This window comes from Macrobrachium nipponense, chromosome 42 (genome assembly GCF_015104395.2).
Source record: "Macrobrachium nipponense isolate FS-2020 chromosome 42, ASM1510439v2, whole genome shotgun sequence".
NCBI classification, from domain to species: Eukaryota; Metazoa; Arthropoda; class Malacostraca; order Decapoda; family Palaemonidae; genus Macrobrachium; species Macrobrachium nipponense.
In genome coordinates this window covers 7,319,079-7,339,078 of record NC_061103.1, presented here as the reverse complement: position 1 = coordinate 7,339,078, position 20,000 = coordinate 7,319,079, and the positions used below count along the sequence as shown (strand labels likewise).

The 20,000-nt window shown below is 34.1% G+C and overlaps 1 long non-coding RNA gene and 1 pseudogene across 1 annotated transcript in view; both read left to right on the top strand.

Annotated features, from left to right (window-relative positions):
• The window catches only part of LOC135213405 (uncharacterized), a 7,984-nt pseudogene extending 1,834 nt beyond the window's left edge, over window positions 1-6,150 (top strand).
• A 1,994-nt stretch (window positions 6,151-8,144) lies between these two features.
• The window catches only part of LOC135213404 (uncharacterized), a 118,634-nt gene continuing 106,778 nt past the window's right edge, over window positions 8,145-20,000 (top strand). The window contains exon 1 of the long non-coding RNA XR_010314105.1: window positions 8,145-8,283. This is a non-coding gene — a long non-coding RNA (uncharacterized LOC135213404). The remainder of the gene's footprint in view (window positions 8,284-20,000) is intronic.

Below are 20,000 nucleotides of genomic sequence, written 5' to 3'. Positions count from 1 at the left end.
AAAAGTAAAAAGGCCATCAGTTGTAGCCAATTGTAATAATTTTCGCAAATCTACTTTACTAAGTCCAAAAGTTATGTGGTTTTCACATATATTATTAAGGAATAATGTCAGTAGTTTCATTTAATGGGATATTCGTGAAAAGAGAGGTTACATCAAAACTAGCCATTACAACATCTTGGTTAAAATCGAAAGAACACAATTCTTTGACAAACTGGAAGAATTCTCCCAAGTTTTATTTTATTTTATGTTTTTACTGAAGCTTTTAATAAGACAATTCATTTTAATGTGATTTTTAGTGATTTCTCATCCTTGTCATTTTTTCAGCCTGAAGATGAGGTTTTAAACCTCGAAAGCTCGTTTGATAAAAAATGTTTCTTCCTGGTCTTGGCACTGTTATTTATCATCAAGCTAAGATTTCCAAGTAGCCGCCCAATTACTGAGACTATATATATATATATATATATTATATATATATATATATATATATATATATATATATATATATATAGTATATATGTATATGTATATATGTATATATGTATATATGTATATATGTATATATGTATATATGTATATATGTATATATATATATATATATATATATATATATATATATATATATATATGTATATATATATATATATATATATATATATATATATATATATATATATATATATATATATATTTATATATATGTTTAATGTTGCATCATTACTATAGTATGTATATATGTATATATATATATATATATATATATATATATATATATATATATATATATATATATATATATATATATTTATATATATGTTTAATGTTGCATCATTACTGTGAAATATCACCACCTCAATCTGTAATGCTTCCACAATGAATCTACCTTCCACCCACAATAACCAGTTTCAATTTACAATAATTCATTTAACATTCCTTAAATCCACTTTTCACTCTGTGTCTACAAGAACAGACCCCCAAATATCGAATGCTGTCTCTCTCTGAGGGCTAAAATTAGCAGCATCATACACCTTGTGTCCTTATCTTAATGAGATGCCGTAATGAAGATGATTGCAAGACTTGATACTCGACTTCGTATGAATTGTAGCGACTGACTCTCGTTAGTGTGAGTTTTCGAGAGAATAGTTGTTCATAATTCAGGGTTACCTTTCAGACATTCACTTTTTGAGGAGTAGCTCAGGGTCGCGTTTTAGAGGATTTGGACTTTTTTTATTTAATTTTTGTCAGGTAATTAAAAAGAATCACTGTTTTATGATATATATATATATATATATATATATATATATATATATATATATATATATATATCTATATCTATGTGTGTGTGTGTGTGTGTATGTATTTAGTATGCATGTATGTATTTTTTAGAGATTTTTTAGTTAAGTATATGTCATGTAAAAAATTAAAAGAATTCTTCCTTCATATCATATGTGATATATATATATATATACATATATATATATATATATATATATATATATATATATATATACTTTACATATACATATACATATACATATACAAATATATCTAATGTATATGTATATGTATAGTATATGTATATGTATATGTATATGTATGTATCATGTTCGTATTTCAGAGATATTTAAGAATTTTATTTAATTTAAAATTATATTTTTTTTCAAATTAAGGAAACTATTATTTGTCAGGCTTATTCTGGATCTAACTGTCATATGACACAGAATGACAAAACGCATATTATTGACCTGAGATCGGATGTGCTAACCCAGCAGTCTCCTGAAATGAAGGAGTTCATGATGGCTGCTGAAGTAGGAGACGATGTCTTTCAGGAAGATCCGACGACTATTGGTCAGTAAACTTATTCCTCAAGGGATCAGATATCGTAATAACAGAATATGTTAAGTATAATTGTGATATATTCTTGAGATCTATTCTGTATAAAGGGAAGTCTTAGCTTCTGTAACTTCTATACCTTAGGGGAAAAACGGATATTATAATTGGATATTTTTGATTAGAGAGTATTTTAAGTATATTGTAGCGTATTCTTGAGACCTAATCATTATAAAGGGAAGTCTTAACTTCTGTAACTTCTATACTAATAAGGGGAACGGATTTTATAATTTGGATATTTTTGATTGGAGAGTATATTAAGTATACTGTGGTATATTCTTGAGATATATTCTGTTGTTAAAGGGAACTCTTAACTTGTAAACTTCTATAGTACTAAGGGATGAGATATCTTGAATGGAGAGTATATTAAAAATATTGTAGTATATTCCTAAGAACTTCTATAGTACTAAAGTATCAGGTTTTATAATTTGAGAATATTCTAAGTATATTGTAGTATATTCTTGAGATCTAAGCAAATTAAATTATTCTCTCCTCTCGTCAAAATGTTTTGCCTATAACAGCTAATCATATCTTTAGAAATATTTAGAAAAATAAATTCATCTACTTGATAAATTATGCTTAGGTCTTCCATAACTCTTTAAATATGGAAATAATAGTCAATAATATTTTTACAAGTACTTAGAAATATAAATTTCTCTACTTGATAAATTATGGTTAGATCTTCCATAATTCTGGGAATTTAGAAACGGTAATGCCCATTTCCGTTAGTATCTGTAAGACATTAACCCTGCAATCGAGATCTAAAATATTCATTTTTATATCCATTCTGCTGTTGGAAACAGCGTTGGAACACAAGGTTGCAGATATGTTGCAGAAAGAAGCAGCGTTGTTTGTTCTGAGCGGAACGATGGGGAACCTCCTCTGTGGTGAGTCGTCTCTTCCTCTGGTCGTTTGAAATCAATGTTTTTGTGTCTTGTGGGAACTTGAGACCTGCCTTCAGATTTCCCTTTGCGTATGAGTTTTACTTTTGATGATATTAATTTACACTTTACTTTGGGAATGTATATTTATATACATTTACATACATGAATTCTTTATGCTTTTAAATAGTGGTTATAACTGTTATAGCTAGATTCCAAATTCTATACCACGTTGGTGGTACAGATTCCACACGGAAATATTATTTAATTGACCTCTCGCTCTCTCTCTCTCTCTCTCTCTCTCTCTCTCTCTCTCTCTCTCTCTCTCTCTCTGCGCGAAGTCCTTGGTAGACAAGGGAATTATGTAATATATGTAAATAAATCATTTTGCTTCTTATTCATAGGACTAAAAATATTGTTTAATAATATTTATTTTTACTTTTTTTAAACAGTAATGACTCATTGTGATAAGAGAGGAAGTGAAATTCTCTTGGGAAACTTAAGCCATATTCACCTATGGGAGCAAGGAAACATTTCGCAGGTAAGCTGCTCATACATACCTACATACATGCGTTCATACATATATACGTACATACATACATATATATATATATATATATATATATATATATATATATATATATATATAATATATATATATATATATATATATATATATATATATATATATATATATATATATATGAATATATATTCATATGTTAAATATTCTTCTTTGCCTATGAAAGTGCATACAAAATATAATTCATTGTTGCTATAAATAATTAAGAAAATCTATAATTTATAAAAAAATAACATTTCAATATATCTTTTCTCATAAAGATTAAATTTAAAGAATACAAAATTAGTTTTTATGAAAATAGTTTTAAACCTCCGAGAACCCTAGTTTAATAAAATAAAAATTATAATGATCAATAATACGCAACGGATCGTAGCAGAATTAGATTATTGCTTCTCATATCTCAATATCATTCCGGATTTCCTCAGCTAGGGGGGGTCCATTCCCACCACCTGGAGAACCTACCTGACGGGACCTTCCACCTGGACGAGCTGAAGACTCCATCAGGGCGGACAACATCCACCTGCCCCATCCACGCGGCTGGTTTGCATCGAGAACACCCACAACCACTTGGTGGGAAGGTCTTACCCATACCTTGGTTAGATGAGGTTAGTTTTGTGAGCTGGCCAGAATCGTTTGAGGGTAAATTTCCTTTATTTTTTTCTGTCCATTTTTCCCATTTGGCCATGTATTCCAATGACACCTCGCTAAACCTTCTTATACTATAAGGAAGCACGTTCAGAAAGAATAACATTATCGATAACAGTTAGGTAACTGCTGTCGAGAACTCGGCATACCGATTCACGTCGACGCCGCACGACTCATGAACGCGGCCGTGGTTCTAGACGTTCCCCCTGCGAGACTGGTCAAGGACTGCACCTCCGTCTGCCTCTGCCTCAGCAAAGGGCTGGGAGCTCCCGTAGGATCTGTCATTGCAGGTCCCCGGGATTTCATCGAGAGGTAGGGGGGGAAGGACCAGTTTTTTAACTAGTCATTTATGAATAAATCCTTCTGGATATCAGAACAGAGTGGGAAAGGGTCATGTAACAAAATCTCCAGATCTCTGTACAGGACCTCCTACTGATGTGTTGATGAGTTTATCACTTTGCCACAGGGCAAGGAGACTTCGCAAAGCCCTTGGAGGAGGTGTTCGGCAACCTGGAATGCTAGCTGCTGCTGGAATCTATGGACTGGATCACGTACCTAGCCTTCTCTGGAAGGACCATGCCCATGCCAAGGCTATAGCTAAAGGTATATAGTTATGCCCATTTTTCAAGGGAAATTACCACTCCCACTGCCAGTATATCATGTTCGGTTTAATTTGATTAATTGGTTTATTTATTTATTTATTTTTTTTTTTTTTTGCTTTGTAGGTTTGTTCTGTTGATCTATGTTTCTAAGAAAAGTTAAGCTTACATAAACTTATGGATGGAATTAACTATAGTAAGGGCCAACTTAGATACTAACTGAAATAATTTTTGTTTTTTTAAGAGAGAAGGGACCTTGGTAATTTCACTTATTTATTCGGTAGAGTATACAATTTAACTACAGCAAAACTAAGACACCAGTATTCAACGAACACTCACCATGGTCTCACTTGATTTTTGAGCCTATTTTAAGCATTTTGTAATAGTCAGCTTTACCATTTATGCATTATCATGATACGAAAATAATAATTTCTGGTAATAGTCAGTTATACTATCTGGGTATTTTTATGATACGAAAATTATTACCTCTGGTGGCGTGATGTGTGAGCTTCCAAAATTTAATCGATAAAACAGACCAATATTACGGCAATATATATATAACAAATATTGGAATATTTAACATTTTTTTCTTTTTTTGTAGCTGTTTCGGATCTGAGGAGTTCCTTGATCAAAGCAGACGTTTGAGGGCGTCCAGACCAATATTCTTCTCCTTGAGTGTGACATGAAGGTCGTCCTTCCAGATAAATTATGTTCCAGGCTCATGAAGGTCTGTATAGTATCATTTCCAGGTACACATACACACGCACACACACACCACACACACACACACACATATATATATATATATATATATATATATATATATATATATACACATATATAAATATTTATATATATATATATATATATATATATATATATATATATATAAACACAAAGAAAAAACAGTTCAGCTAATAATTAAGCTAGCTGAATTGGGGATCAGGAAATCTTCAGCAATGTTGACATAAGTAAAATTATCCAGAATCGAAATTCTATCAATTTTTTTTCCATAACTTTCTGGTCATCTCCGTAACAGCGATTTATAGAACTTGAATGAACCAAGAAACGCCGGAAATAAATTATCATATTACAAATAACAACAACATGAATATCACGAATCAGGAATCCCATTTGAGAAAGCCAGACGATTACTGATATCCTCTTCTCCTACTTCGAGTAATTACTAACTTTTTTCTCCTTATGCGTATCTCCCATTTCTCGAACAGGTGACGCCAGAAGAGGAATCCGCTCTGGGAGAGCGGATCGTCGTCAAGTCGTTCGCGATGGCTAAGACGTCCGTTCGCTTCGTTCTCTATTTCAACGTTACGTTCGAAGACGTTCAGAGAGTTATAAGGAAACTTTGTCTATGTCATCGAAGAATACGAAGGGAAAGTTTGACTCTCTCTCTTCTCAAGTAATTGTTGACGTGTGGTCTTTTTTCCTTGGTAATTTTATGCAGCAGTGCTGAACTCGTTGAGTTAGTTGTAAAATAATTCACTTACATTCAATAATTCACAATCATTGCTGCTACTATGTCAAGCTTTGAATATATATATATCGTATATATATATATATATATATATATATATATATATATATATATATATATATATATATATATATATATAATATATGTATGTATGTGTGTGTGTGTGTGAGTATACAGGGTGTCCATAAAGTCCGGTACCATTCCGAGCCATAAATGCTTGTAATGGTGACCGGGACTTTATGGACACCTTGTATATATATATATATATATATCATATTATATATATATATATATATATATATATATATATATTCATATGATATATATATATATATATATATATATATATATATATATATATATATATATATATATATATACCAGTCACACCAGGGTGGAAGAATACATCAAAGAAACCAGGTCTTAAAACCGACGGCCAGGGATACTCTGTATATTCATAACAGGACGATCGCTCTTTAAAAAGAATCCCACCTCTATCCTGCACCAACATCGAAATGACATCACGAGTGTTTTTGTCTGACGTTACCAAAAGTGACGGCTTAGAGGCGTGCTGGTATGAAACTTGGGGATAAATAAAATCTTTTATTTGATAGCGTTTCTATTTCGCTCTGTGAAATGCCGTGTGCACACTTCGGTCTTAAGACAAAAAAAATAAAAAAATAAAATATAAATAAATAAACTTTCTTTACCCAATTTTCAAAGGATGTATGAAAAAACAAAAAATAAACGAAATCTCTTATGTATATATATATATAATATATATATATATATATATATATATATATATATATACATACATATATATATATATATATATATATATATATATATAGATATATATATATATATATATATATATATATATAATATATACTTTCCTTACACAGAATAAACAATAGACATAAAATATGCGCACTGTGCATAACCCACAGTGGACATTCATTCATATCCATAAATGTATTGACAAAAGTTATTTTTCCTATAATGTTCCTTCCTCTAAAGCATCCTACACCGACAATGCTATCAAAACCTACACAACATAAATCTGAGTATTATGATCATAAAATCCCCTTCAGGAGCTACTGAATTTTGGCTACGATCACGATACGGACGTTTTAAAGCCAATCATTCCACTTTTACGTTCGTCTAATGGCAACGGGCGGAGCAGTTTCAAAAGGGTTATGGCCGTCTTTAACGTCAATTTTATAACTCTGGGACTTCACTTTTATGATCTCGTGTACAAATGGATGTATTGGAGGTATTCATGTTTTTCGTTGCAGGATACACGTATCGTGATGCTTTTGCTATATATACTCAGAAAACGTACTTAAATCTGAATACGTATAACGGTTATGAATTCATCATGGCTATACCTTGTCGACAGGTCTAGGTCGTGAATATGTACGAAGCATCCAACGGTCTTTGGTGTGACCAAAACGTAAAAGCTACAGTAATAATCTTATTCATAATCTGACAAATGACTCAGTAAGCAGTCATTTCTGAATGCTGAAAATGCTTAGATAATCATAATAGTTACGCTCTACACAGTTCAGATCGTGCCTAATTATGCACGACGGTAGAGTCTCTCTCTCTGGCTGGTATGACGACGATGAGAGTTCAGCTTGTTCATAAATATAAATATACCTCACGCAGAACGGCAATTTAGAAGCTCCAACGTGTAAATTTAAAGGTTAAGATATAAGCTGTTACTCCTGTGAATTTAAAAATCCATTCGCTTGTTAAGAACGATCAGCAAATATGTTATTTACAACTAGAGATGTTATCTGTATGAGCCTTAAGTAGTTGAATGAGATCTAAGTTAATTCATAAATATATGTTACGCATAACGGTAAATGAAAAATACCAACGTGTAAATTTAAAGGTTAAGATATAAGCTGTTACTTCGCTGAATTTAAAATCCATTCTCTGTTCGGAATGATCGGCAAATATGATTATTTATAAGTAAGAGATGTTATCTGTATGAGTCTTACGTAGTTGAAGTGGCGGCCGCTAGTATGGCGCTGCTATCAGTCTCACAACCTGGTAACTTGGATACGAGTTTGCGTTTATTGTGAATTTTAGAGTTAATTTTCCTCACAATGGTGCGTTGGCTGCCTATAATCGCGGAGAAGGTAACCGAAGTGATCTTCTGGAGGAAATGGAGTAACATCCAAGGTAAGTACAGTATATTGAATATCATTGGCCAATATTTATGAGCAGTTCAGATGAATGTCTTGTGGGCGGTTCATAAACTTTCTCCGATAACACGCTTTACAAATTCTCTTAATTGTTATGGTAATAAATGCGTTAGCTATTTCAATTATGAAAACTCGACATATCATATATTCCACACAATTAAGTCAAAATATGATCAGACATTCATTAGTAAGGCTTAATAGGAATAGGCACGTAGCCTAGACATAGACCTGATGTTTCAGCATGTCGTTATGGCAAGTAATTACGTTGCCGATTCCACATTTAGAATCACAACATCATTAAATTTATACATTCATTATGATATATATAAATTAAGGACTTTATTGTTATTAAAAAAAAAATGCTTCTTAGTAAGTAGAACTAGACCTATAGGTTACAGGTTTGTGTCGACAAGTCTCGTCTTTGTGACATGTTCCTGTATTTTTGTCAGCCATTACAGTTCTTTCCGGTGGGTAGCCTTACATTATTGTCTACGTTATCAATGTTTATCAAATGATTTAAGACATTGCAAATGACAACAAAATTGACAGTCGTGTTAAACGAAATTGCATTTTATCAAACGTCGTTTCTCAACGAAATTCTGAGACGTTACGCTTACTGAGAGTATTCCCGACGACGAATATGAACCGTCGAAAACAACTTCTACCATTCGATTCAGTGTGAAAATAGTTGTATTTTATGTATCTGTAAACAAATCGTGACTTGATTTACGTTTTCATTAAACGATATGACTTATAGATTGGCATTATCGAGACAATGAAGCTTGGTTGCTTATAGCCTAGACCTGAGCCCGAAAAATTACTCGCTTGGCAAGGTAGCTATACTGTATCAGTTAAACCTCATTTTAAAGCAAGAGTTATTCGAATTTATCAAATAATTTCCCTATGGCAAAACTTATCGAATCACTTCAAGGGAGAATAACCCTTGAAATGGCGACAACCACGTATAGAGAATCTTAACTTAGAAAACTCTAGGCCTATATGCTTGTGGGATATGCGGATATTTGTATGGTTTCGTCCTTCTTTTATAAACAATATTGTACCAAATATGTAAATATCTCTTTCATATATTAGCTCTTACTAAACATTATCTGTAAGTATCGTCCCTGAGCCTCAGAATAGAAAGATATATGCCTTGGTTACCCTTGGTCTATCGTAAGTTCTTTACAAGGCGCTGCGATTGAAGGGAAAAAATCGAACTTTACTAAACGTATTTTCAAAACTTTTTGATGTATTTTAGCGTAATAACTAAAACACCCTGCAATAAAGCGATATATTCTCATGGTAATTAAACAACAAAGAAAAGGTCTGCAATGCGTTGCCTTAGTGCTTCGTCATTACAGTGTAGTATTGTGAAATAGACTGAGTGTAGCCTATTCAATGACAGGGTTGGTTATCGACACCATGATTATCACAATTTGATGTTTTCTTAACTTTAAGTTCTCATTTTAAGAAGAAAAATCGTTCATAATACCTAAAGAAGGTTTCCAGAGCTGGAAAAACTTAGAGAGAGGAGAAGAGAGAGAGAGAGAAGAGAGAGAGGAGGAGAGAGAGAGCTTAGAGGAGAGAGGGAGCGAGAGAGAGAGACGGGGGGGGGAGCTTTAAGAGGAGAGAGCGCAGAGAGAGAGGGGGGGGGGGGGTTTATGTCCGGCCCGGTCAGACGATTCCCATTATGCTGTGATCGTTAGTGTCTGCCATTATATGTTATATATATATATATATATATATTATACACATATATATATATATATATATATATATATATATATATATATATATATATCTATATATTAAATAAATGTGAATGACTGTGTGAACTTGTGCTCTATAAAAATCCGACCCACTAGACCGATCTAGACGAAATAGTGGTTTAAGTTTAGTAGTGGTGAGTTTAAGTATAGCGGGGTTGCGTTTAGGTTTAGAAAAAGTCGAATATTGTCATACTTATTTGGGTAGTTTAAAAACGAAATCATAAAGGTTTGAAATTCAAAGCTAAAAAAGATTTGGTGATGAAATTTATAGCCATTAGCATGGAGTTACATTACGACAATAATTGCAATTTGAATTAGAATAAAAATTCACGCTATGATCGTTTCCCCTATTGAGCAATGTTCAGATGGAGACGACAGAGGAAATATTTGCACACGATATTCTACCGAGGATTTCTCGATATTTCAGATTCCTAGGACACTGACCTAGACATAAGTAAATATTTCAAAATGCGAAATGTATGAAGATCGTGTTGACGAGATTCAGAAACTACAGGTCTTACCATGGGAGCAACGCTTCTCGAGGGATGGAAAGCGAAATGTTAGTAATAGCGCTCCTGTCGCGTTCGATTCCACTGACAGTCGACTTCGTCCGGAAAATCGAGAATTAATTTATTGCTGCCAAGTGGATGTTTGGACATGACTAAGGCACTCGAACGGGGAGGGTTACTGGGGCAACCGCGAACAATCGCTGCGCTACCCAGATTGATTCGTTTCTTGCAAGTGGGATTTGCATTGCACTTCTGGATTGTAATATATTTCCCGGGCATACTTTGAATTCGAATACAGGTGGAGTACCGCTGCGTGGGTTTGTAATGACTGGGAACCTCTAGAGCATTCTCTGTCAAGGAGAATAGAGTTATTATTGGCATCTGGGATTCATGAACATGGATACGATGTATATATATATATATATATATATATATATATATATATATATATATATATATATATATATGCGTGTGCGCTTGTAGTATGTGCTTGAAGGCTTATGTAAAATATCATTTTTCCTAGATAAAGTTTGCTGGAACTTTTTTTTTTCTTTTTTTTTTTGTTTTTTTTTTTTTTTTTTTTTTTCTATTATAGAAACGTTGGGAAGCAAAGAATAATGACAGGCAAAGGTTGAAAGGTTTGTTGTTAACTATTTTCCTTGTATGAATGAATGGCACAACGAAAACAATAGCTAGGGCAATCAATGACATGAAGAAATAGGAAAACTTTGCAGAGGGGGGGATAAAGTTAAGGGGGAAAAAAGGAAGAAAAACATAAACGAAGGGAAAACAAACGAACAGAATAAAACCATCATAGGAAAAAGTAATCGAAGTAGAATTCATATTTCGATCGTATTCACCTCTCTTACACAGCCTCACTTTAAACAAAACAAGTACAAAATACGCCGAAGTTTCTGTCCGGTGGTGGCCTCAGCCACGGCCCATGAAGCTCTTAGCTGTGGGGGCTCATGAAACTCAGCCACGCCCCGGTGGTGGCCTGGCCTATACCGTTGCCAGACGCACGTTTATGGCTAACTTTAACCTTAAGTAAAATATAAACTACTGAGGCTAAAGGGCTGCAAATTGGTATGTTTGATGGGTGGGGGCGGGGTGGATGATCAGCGTACCAATTTGCAGCCCTCTAGCCTCAACATGAAAATAGATGAGGACAAACAAAGTTTTCTTTTACAGAAAACTAAAAAAAACGGGAGCTTTAGAATTTCAAGATTACAGCTCAAAACGTTCTTGCCATCTCGATGGGCTTCCAGTTTTCCAGTCAGAAGAAACTCGTTTGGTATTCATAGACGCGATGGATAAAATTGACAGAAAAAAAAACCTGTTATGGAAATAAGGCGATTAATGGACGTGTATAAAGGGATCAGACTCCATCCTCTTTTCTTGCGTGTCGCGACCTCTTCCCTGGAATCATAAATGTCTAATTTTTGCTCTTTAATTAAACTTTTAAAGGAGATCCATTCCCTGTTCCGGCATTCCGTATTATTATTATTATTATTATTATTATTATTATTATTATTATTATTATTATTATTATTATTATTATTATTATTAACGAGTCGTAACTTATTGTTCATTTGGACTGAAGATGAACCCAGAAGAAGGGTTCGAAAGCTTTCTGTAAAGTCTTCAAATTATACACGGACTTTTTACCACTTTGATTATTGTGGACCCTTTAGAACATTATATTATTATTATTATTACCACCTAGCCTAATTTTTTCAAAGATCAAAATCTTGACCCCTAATGGGACTGACTGTATTATGAACTTGGGTGAGAGAGATTTTAAACAGCTATATAATTCCATTCCTCCCTCAAAACGTAAACATCTCGTGTGGGCGTAATAATATCATTTAATATTATATTGATTTACATACGTATATATTAATATATATATGATATATATATATAGATATATATATATATATATATATAGATATATATATATTTATATATATATATATATATATATATATATATAATATATATATATATATATATATATAGATATATGTGTGTGTGTGTGTGTGTGTATACATACGTGTGTGTATGTATATCAATATAATATTAAACATATTAGTACACTAAATGTTTACGTTTCGAGGGAAGTGGAATTAGGTTCTGGAGGAAGCAATATTCTCTTACTACACTGCAATGGGCCCCTTTCACAGATGTTCTCTCGATATATATATATATATATATATATATATATATATATATATATATATATATATATATATATATATATATTATAAACTCCTTCGCTATAGAACTCACTTATTCTGTTCGCCCAAACCCATCTCCTCTCCTCCACCCGAATTCTCTCTCCTCTCTTCTCTCTCTCTCTCTCTCTCCTCTCTCTCTCTCTCTCTCTCTCTCTCTCTCTCTCTCTGCGAACTTCTGTGGAAGGGGCCCATTGCAGTGTAGTAAGAGAATATTCCTTCCTCCAGAACCTAATGGAACAATAATCACTCTTGGCCATGAATCCATTATGGAAGGGCAACTTAGGAGACCCATGAATAACAGTCCTACCTCATTTGGGGACGAGGACATGTTTCTTGGATTAGGAGAGAGAGAGAGAGAGAGTCCTTCTCCACTTTTAGTTGCGTTTGCTGCAGTTTAAGAACTGTTCGTTTTTATTTTCTCCTGAGTTAGGTCCTCAGACGTATAGCGCCCTTTTGAAGAACGACCCAACCACCCCTTATACCGTAAGACTAGCGTATCCTATATACTGCTTTCAATACCTTATCCAAAGACGCCTCGGAGCTTGGGTTAGAGACAGACCGCACGCGAGTAATTCCTGCCAGGTTCAAGAAGGTGCTATCAGAAATCACGAAGTATATTAAAAGTGAACTTTAGTATTTGATACCCGATACAATGCCATGACAACTGCTGGTGCCTCAGCTTCCTAATAGCACACTGCATATTTTGATAGAAAAGTCCTCCTTCATTATTAGGCAGGGGCCATTACTTTTGCTCACTAATACCAGGGATCCCTTTGTAACAACGAAAGCATCTCATGGTAATGGTACCACCGAGTAATGCCTCCCCCAGCGGGACTCCCTGAAGAACCTGACCTTCAGATTACCCCAAGGCCACACCCTGCTGTCAGGTCGTCATTGAGATTAGGGGCAAAGGACAGTCGACCTTCGTAATTGTTTAGTACTTGGTTTACGTGAGAGAGGTTCCAGCCAAACTACAACAACAAGCGATAGCGAACCACCACCACAAATAGCCCAGACACCACTTTTGACATCTGCCACCTTCGCATAAATACGACAAAAAAATTAAGTATATCTTAGTTTTACCAGACCACTGAGCTGACTAACAGCTCTCCTAGGGCTGGCCCGAAGGATTTATATAAATTTTTACGTGGGCTAGAACCAATTGATCAACCTAGCAACGGGACCTACAGCTTATTGTGGGATCCGAACCACGCTTATTCGAGAAATGAATTTCTATTACCAGAAATAAATTCCTCTGATTCCGCGTTGGCCGAGCCGGAATTTGAACCTCGGACCACTGGATTGGCAGCCGAGCGTGAAAACCTCTCGTCCAGCGAGGAACTATAAATACGGCAAGAAATCGATTTATATTATGATACAAGACTTAGGTTTTAAGTCATCATGATGACTCTTACCTGCTGTTACTTGAGCGGAAGCTCCCATGCTGGCGTGAAGGCAGTTTAACCTTTGAAACACACCACCATTCATCGTAAATGATAGTCGTATCGAAAAATTGCAAAAGTGGCTTACATAAGTATAAGTATAACATATAAGTATAGTTTGCTGACATTTCTGGTAACCTCCAAACACACGCATACGAAGGTTAGTAGTGCTCCAAAGGCATAACAGCGTACATTAAGCATTTTTTGTATTTGTTTGTTTGTTTGTATTTTATTCTCATGGATAGACACAATTCGAAAGCTGCTGGTGCAAAAATTGCAAGATAGGAACCTGGAATGCTCCGTGCATTCCCACTATTTAGCAGCAGTTTTATATGCAAATATTCTAATAATATTCCTGAAAGGCGGGGGCGCATGCAAATGGGGTAGTATGCTTAATTGGATTAGACATGCTGTTGAAAAGACTTTGGTAATGTCACGGGAAGAAAATTAAAATTAGGCAATGAAAGGCACAGGTCCTTAAAAATGAGCAAAATAATTAAAGTGATAATTCATGCATTCATTTAATTCTTAGACATTTATGTATATATATATATATATATATATATAATATATATATATATATATATATATATATATATATAATATATATATGTATATATATATATCATATTATAGAATAATTATATATCATATATATATATATATATATATATATACTATATATATATATATATATATCTATATCAATATCTATAAAATTATATATATATATATATATATATATCTATATATATATATATCTATATATATATCGACTCTTACCTTCACTAGATTAGTTAATATAACCGAAGTAGGTCTAAATTTATTCTTTATACTTACGATATTCTGCTATACTTACAAGATTCTATATTCAATCTAATGCTGCAGTATCTTTCCCAAGTATTTGTGATATATCCCCGTTGATATGACTATCACCAACCTTTCTCCAGTTTTCCAATACACTTTTTGCTTTAAAAAAAAAAAAAAGATTTCACGATTCCACTTCTGCTGTTTTATCCGATTTCCTCCGAAATCGTTTCCTCCTCCTCCCACTATTTGAACTTTGCTCTCCCAGTGCGACCGTCTTTCTCAATTTCTAAATACTGTTGGTCCTTGTGTGTGTGTGCGTGTGTGTGCGTGTTTTTGCTTCTCCTAGATCCAATATCCTTCCTTCGGCAACCGACAACCTTTGCAACGCGGAAGACATCCATAGTTTGTGATCAACTACCTTCACTATTTGCTCATGTCCCAGTAAGTGAAATGAATTGCTTTCCTGGAAAGAGGACAGATCCAAAATCCCGTTCCAGTCGAGAGTTGGAAGAAAGAACTTGGTGATGACACAAACCTCAGCTTTATTGAGTGATTGGGGGATTTCCAACCTTTCAATATTCCCCTTTTTTCACTGGGTGGAGCGAAGGCAGATGTGGGTACTACTGCCTTCGTTGTGCTACGCGTTACTGCATTGGGGAAAACTATTTTTTATTTTTTTTTCGTTTATTTTTTTTTGTAGGTGTCATTAAATGTTTTTTTTTTAGGTGTCATTAAATGCGTCTTTTTTTGTGTCATTAAATCGTTTTTTTGTATAAGTTTTTTTTGTAGGTGCCATTAAATGTTATTTTTGTGTGTCATTAAACAAAAAATTTTTTTTTTATACATTTTTTAGGTGTCATTAAATGCGCCTTTTTTGTTATTTTTTTGCCCTTTTTATTTGATGTCATTAAATGTGTTTTTTTTTTTGTAGGTGTCATTAAATGCTTTTTTTTGTAGGTGGTCATTAAGAAATGCTTTTTTTGTAGGAGGTGTCATTAAATGCTTTTTTTCGTAAGTGGGTCATTAAATGCTTTTTTGTAGGTCTTCATTAAATGTCTTTTTTTTTGGGGTAGGTGTTACAATTAAGTGCCGATTCTTTTTTTGTGGGTGTCATTAAATGCGTCTTTTTTGTAGGTGTCATTAAATGCGGTTTTTTTGTCATTAAATGCGTTTGTTAGGTGTCATTAAATGCGTTTTTATTTTGTATCATTAAACGTCTTTTTTTGTATGTGTCATTAAATGCGTCTTTTTTTTGTGTGTGTCATTAAATGCGTTTTTTGTATGTGTCATTAAATGCTTTTTTTTCTAGGTGTCATTAAATGCGATGCATTATTACCCTAATACTATTCTGATTCTAAACAAAGAAAGCCTCGTGTATTTGACGAAACCTTAAAACTCGTTTATATTATAACATAATAATCCTTTAAAAGTCAATATTACATAAGATGAATTCTTGGGGTGGAGAGAGAGAGAGAGAGAGAGAAGGGTTGGGGGATCGCAGTCAAAGATGTTTATTAAAGAATTGTAGAATACAGAGCTTACTTGACCTTTGTATTAAAAAAAAAAAAAAATCCATAGCGACGTTCCGGGAAATCTCGAACTTCCAGTAAAAATCAGATACTGGAGTAACTTTAAATTCCAGTCCCAGGAACGAAGGAATGAGGCGATGCACCGGAAAGAGAAAAGAGGGAAAAGGTAGACACGGAGGTGCGGGGGCGGAGGGGGTGGGGGGCTCTCAGTTCCCCGAAAAGCGTTTATTTTCTCAAATAAAAGAGAGAGAGAGAGAGAGAGTCGGGTGATTGCAATACCTCCTATTTAAACAGCTCCTTGCGGTTAAGGAGTCTTCCTCGATTGGCTGTAGAGGGATTGGTGTCAGAAGAAGGGATACTGGGGTTGGGGGGGGGGGGGGGGGGGGGTCGGGGGGGGGGGGGGGGGGGTTATTACTAAAAGGTTCTTTGCAACGCTCCTTCGGCGGCCCCTAGCTGCAACCTGTTTCATTCCTTTTTACTGTAACTACATTCATATTATCATTTTCCATCTTGCTATCCACCCTCTCCTAACAATTATTTCATAGTGTAACTGCTTTGAGGTTCTCCTCCTGTTACGCCTTTCAAACCTATACCTATTCTCAGTTTCCTTTCCAGTGCTGAATGACCTCGTAGGTCCCAGTGCTTGGGCTAAAGTCTATATGACATAACATTACGCAAAGGTCTCAAGTCTCATATCATGTAATCTTTTAAAACTTTAACTTAGATACCATGGCCAAAGAGAGAGTAAATATAGAAAGAAAGCGAGAGAGAGAGAGAGAGAGAGAGAGAGAGAATTTTTTACCCCGTCCCCCCTCCCCCCCAACAATTGAAGTTCGATCTGTCGAAAACTAATTCAAAACTTCCTTCCCAGGAGTAGATTAAAAGTTCGACGTGCTTGGCATCTGTGAAGTCGCCCCCACGAAAACATTCTAGGAATAACATCCTTTTGAAGTCTTGTCTTTTTATATATAGGACTTTTAGCGTTCAGAGTAATGGAAATGCGTCACTTACCAAAACGTTCGTTTTTCGGTTTAGGTTTTAAAGCCATGTCTAATTTGTTTTTGAAGAAAAGTGTTGATCGAATCTAAGTATTGAATGACGATCAGTTTTAAAAGGAGGGGGGAAATCCGAGCTGCCTTTCGTTGCACAGTTATTCAGTGGAATTATTTCTGTTCCCTTCAATGTCGTTTAGAATCAATTTTTAGAATAGATAGTCATCATCACCATCCAGGACGTCGGCAATCATGGCTCGCCATTCCTCTCTATTTCTGAGACAGTAGACAGTAGCTGCTTTCTTATTGACATATACTACGGACAGTTTTCGTTTTTTTCTGTATGTCGTACATGAGAGCGTCTGAAGTCTAAAGAATATTAAACATATGGTCATAAATTCATCATATGAAGATTTCATACCAATTAATTAAATCTGGAAGAAATTTTAAATGTATGCCTCGCTTTTCCCAGGTTTTTTTTCTCGGTTTTTTTCTGCCACCAAAAACAAGATTCCTGTGAAATAAATTCCTCCTACATCATAGGAAGTATATTCACGTGAATTCCTCCTTTATTGTCTTCATACAAATCTATGGTCATTGAACTATTTATCATATGTAAATATTGAAGATGTTTTTATCAATTTTGCAATATAATAGTGTTCATCATAGCAAACGTTCTTTAGGAGATATAACTGTAGAATCAGTATATGATTATGTATGTATATATATATATATATATATATATATATATATATATATATATACATATATATATATATATTATATATATATAATATATAATTATAATATATATATATATATATATATATATATATATATATATATATATATATATATATATATATACATATATATATATATACTATATATACTATATATATATATACACACACACACAAACATACAAATAGAAGACGATAAAACGCTGCCCTTCGAAAAATAATACTTCGAAATATTTCCCAGTGCCATCCGTGTGTCGTATCTCATCTCGCAGTTCGGAATTGTTCCTATGGAAACTTTTGAAATGCAAAATGACTTGCTTCGGAGATAGGGCAGCGAAGGCGACCGGCCAATGCGCAGAGATAGATAGCAGCCCCTTCCAGGTTGAAATTCATGGCTCTCTTAAATTTTGTGTCTCTTTCTTAACGATGCCTTTTTTTTTTTTTAATTTAGAGAGAGAGAGAGGGGGGGGGAGAGAGAGAATGCGAGTGAAGGAGAAAGGGAGAGAGAGAGAGGGGCGGGAGGAGGGGGAGAAGGAAAAAGGAAGACTGGGCTAGTAAGGGAGAGAGTGAAAGAGAAGGGGAGGGGGGGGGGTGGGGGGGGGGGTAGGGGAGAAGGAGAAGGGAAGACTGAGCTAGTGAGGAAGGTAGAGAGAGAGAGAGAGAGAGAGAGAGAGAGAGAGAGGTTGTGACTTTTATCGTTTGAAGCGTCTCGATACGTACAACGAATTCTTACTAAATCACTCTTCATCATTTTAATTCAATGATCCTGTTTCATTTCGTAAATTTTTCTCCCTGACTTGTGTTTATCAAGCATATAAGTCAGTCTACCACGTTATAAAATTGCCCTTGATTTAGGCTAAACGTTTTGTAATGTACCGAACGTTTTCTGAAATTTTTATATCTCGTAGTCTACCACGATTTCACGAATAAGTCTGGTGTTTTTTCGTCGTCCATTCTGTTGTGATATTGTGCGATATCTTTATTCCTTGCTTGATCAGAATTATCACAGTTTTTTGTTTTTTTTGTTTTTTGTTTTGTACAAATGTTTATCTGCGTAAGTTCGTTTCTTTAATGTCTGGAAAAAATAATTGTTGAAATAAACTGAATGATGCCGATGCTAACATCTCACGTTCGATTTTGAACTGTCAAATTAAATATGATTTGTTTTAGTTATACCTATTCAATCTAATCTGAGATTTAATGAATCTGTATAATAATTTCATTGTTTATTTGTGCTTATTTGGCCATCAATTATTCACTCTTCATTTCTAATATTAAGTGCGACGTCCGTAAATCACAGTGCTAATGAAAATATACGATTATGTTGATCACAATTTATTATCATTAGCTCTGTGATCTGCAGATGTCACATATCATGATGTTATGAATGACCAGTGAATAAATCAAGCGGTGATAAGATATAATTCTGTCCGGGAAATGGGGACAGATAATCAGAATATTTCATATCCTATCAAACAATGATTTATCTTCAAAGGCGTCGACGAAAAATGGCGTATTACATCAGGCCTAAAATTTGAAGCGATAATCATTCAGAACCATTGCTGTTGCCATAAGTATATATATTAGTTATACAATACGACAGGTAACTATAAATGCTGAAAAGGATGGGTTTCTCTAATCGCGAAATTTACAGCTCATA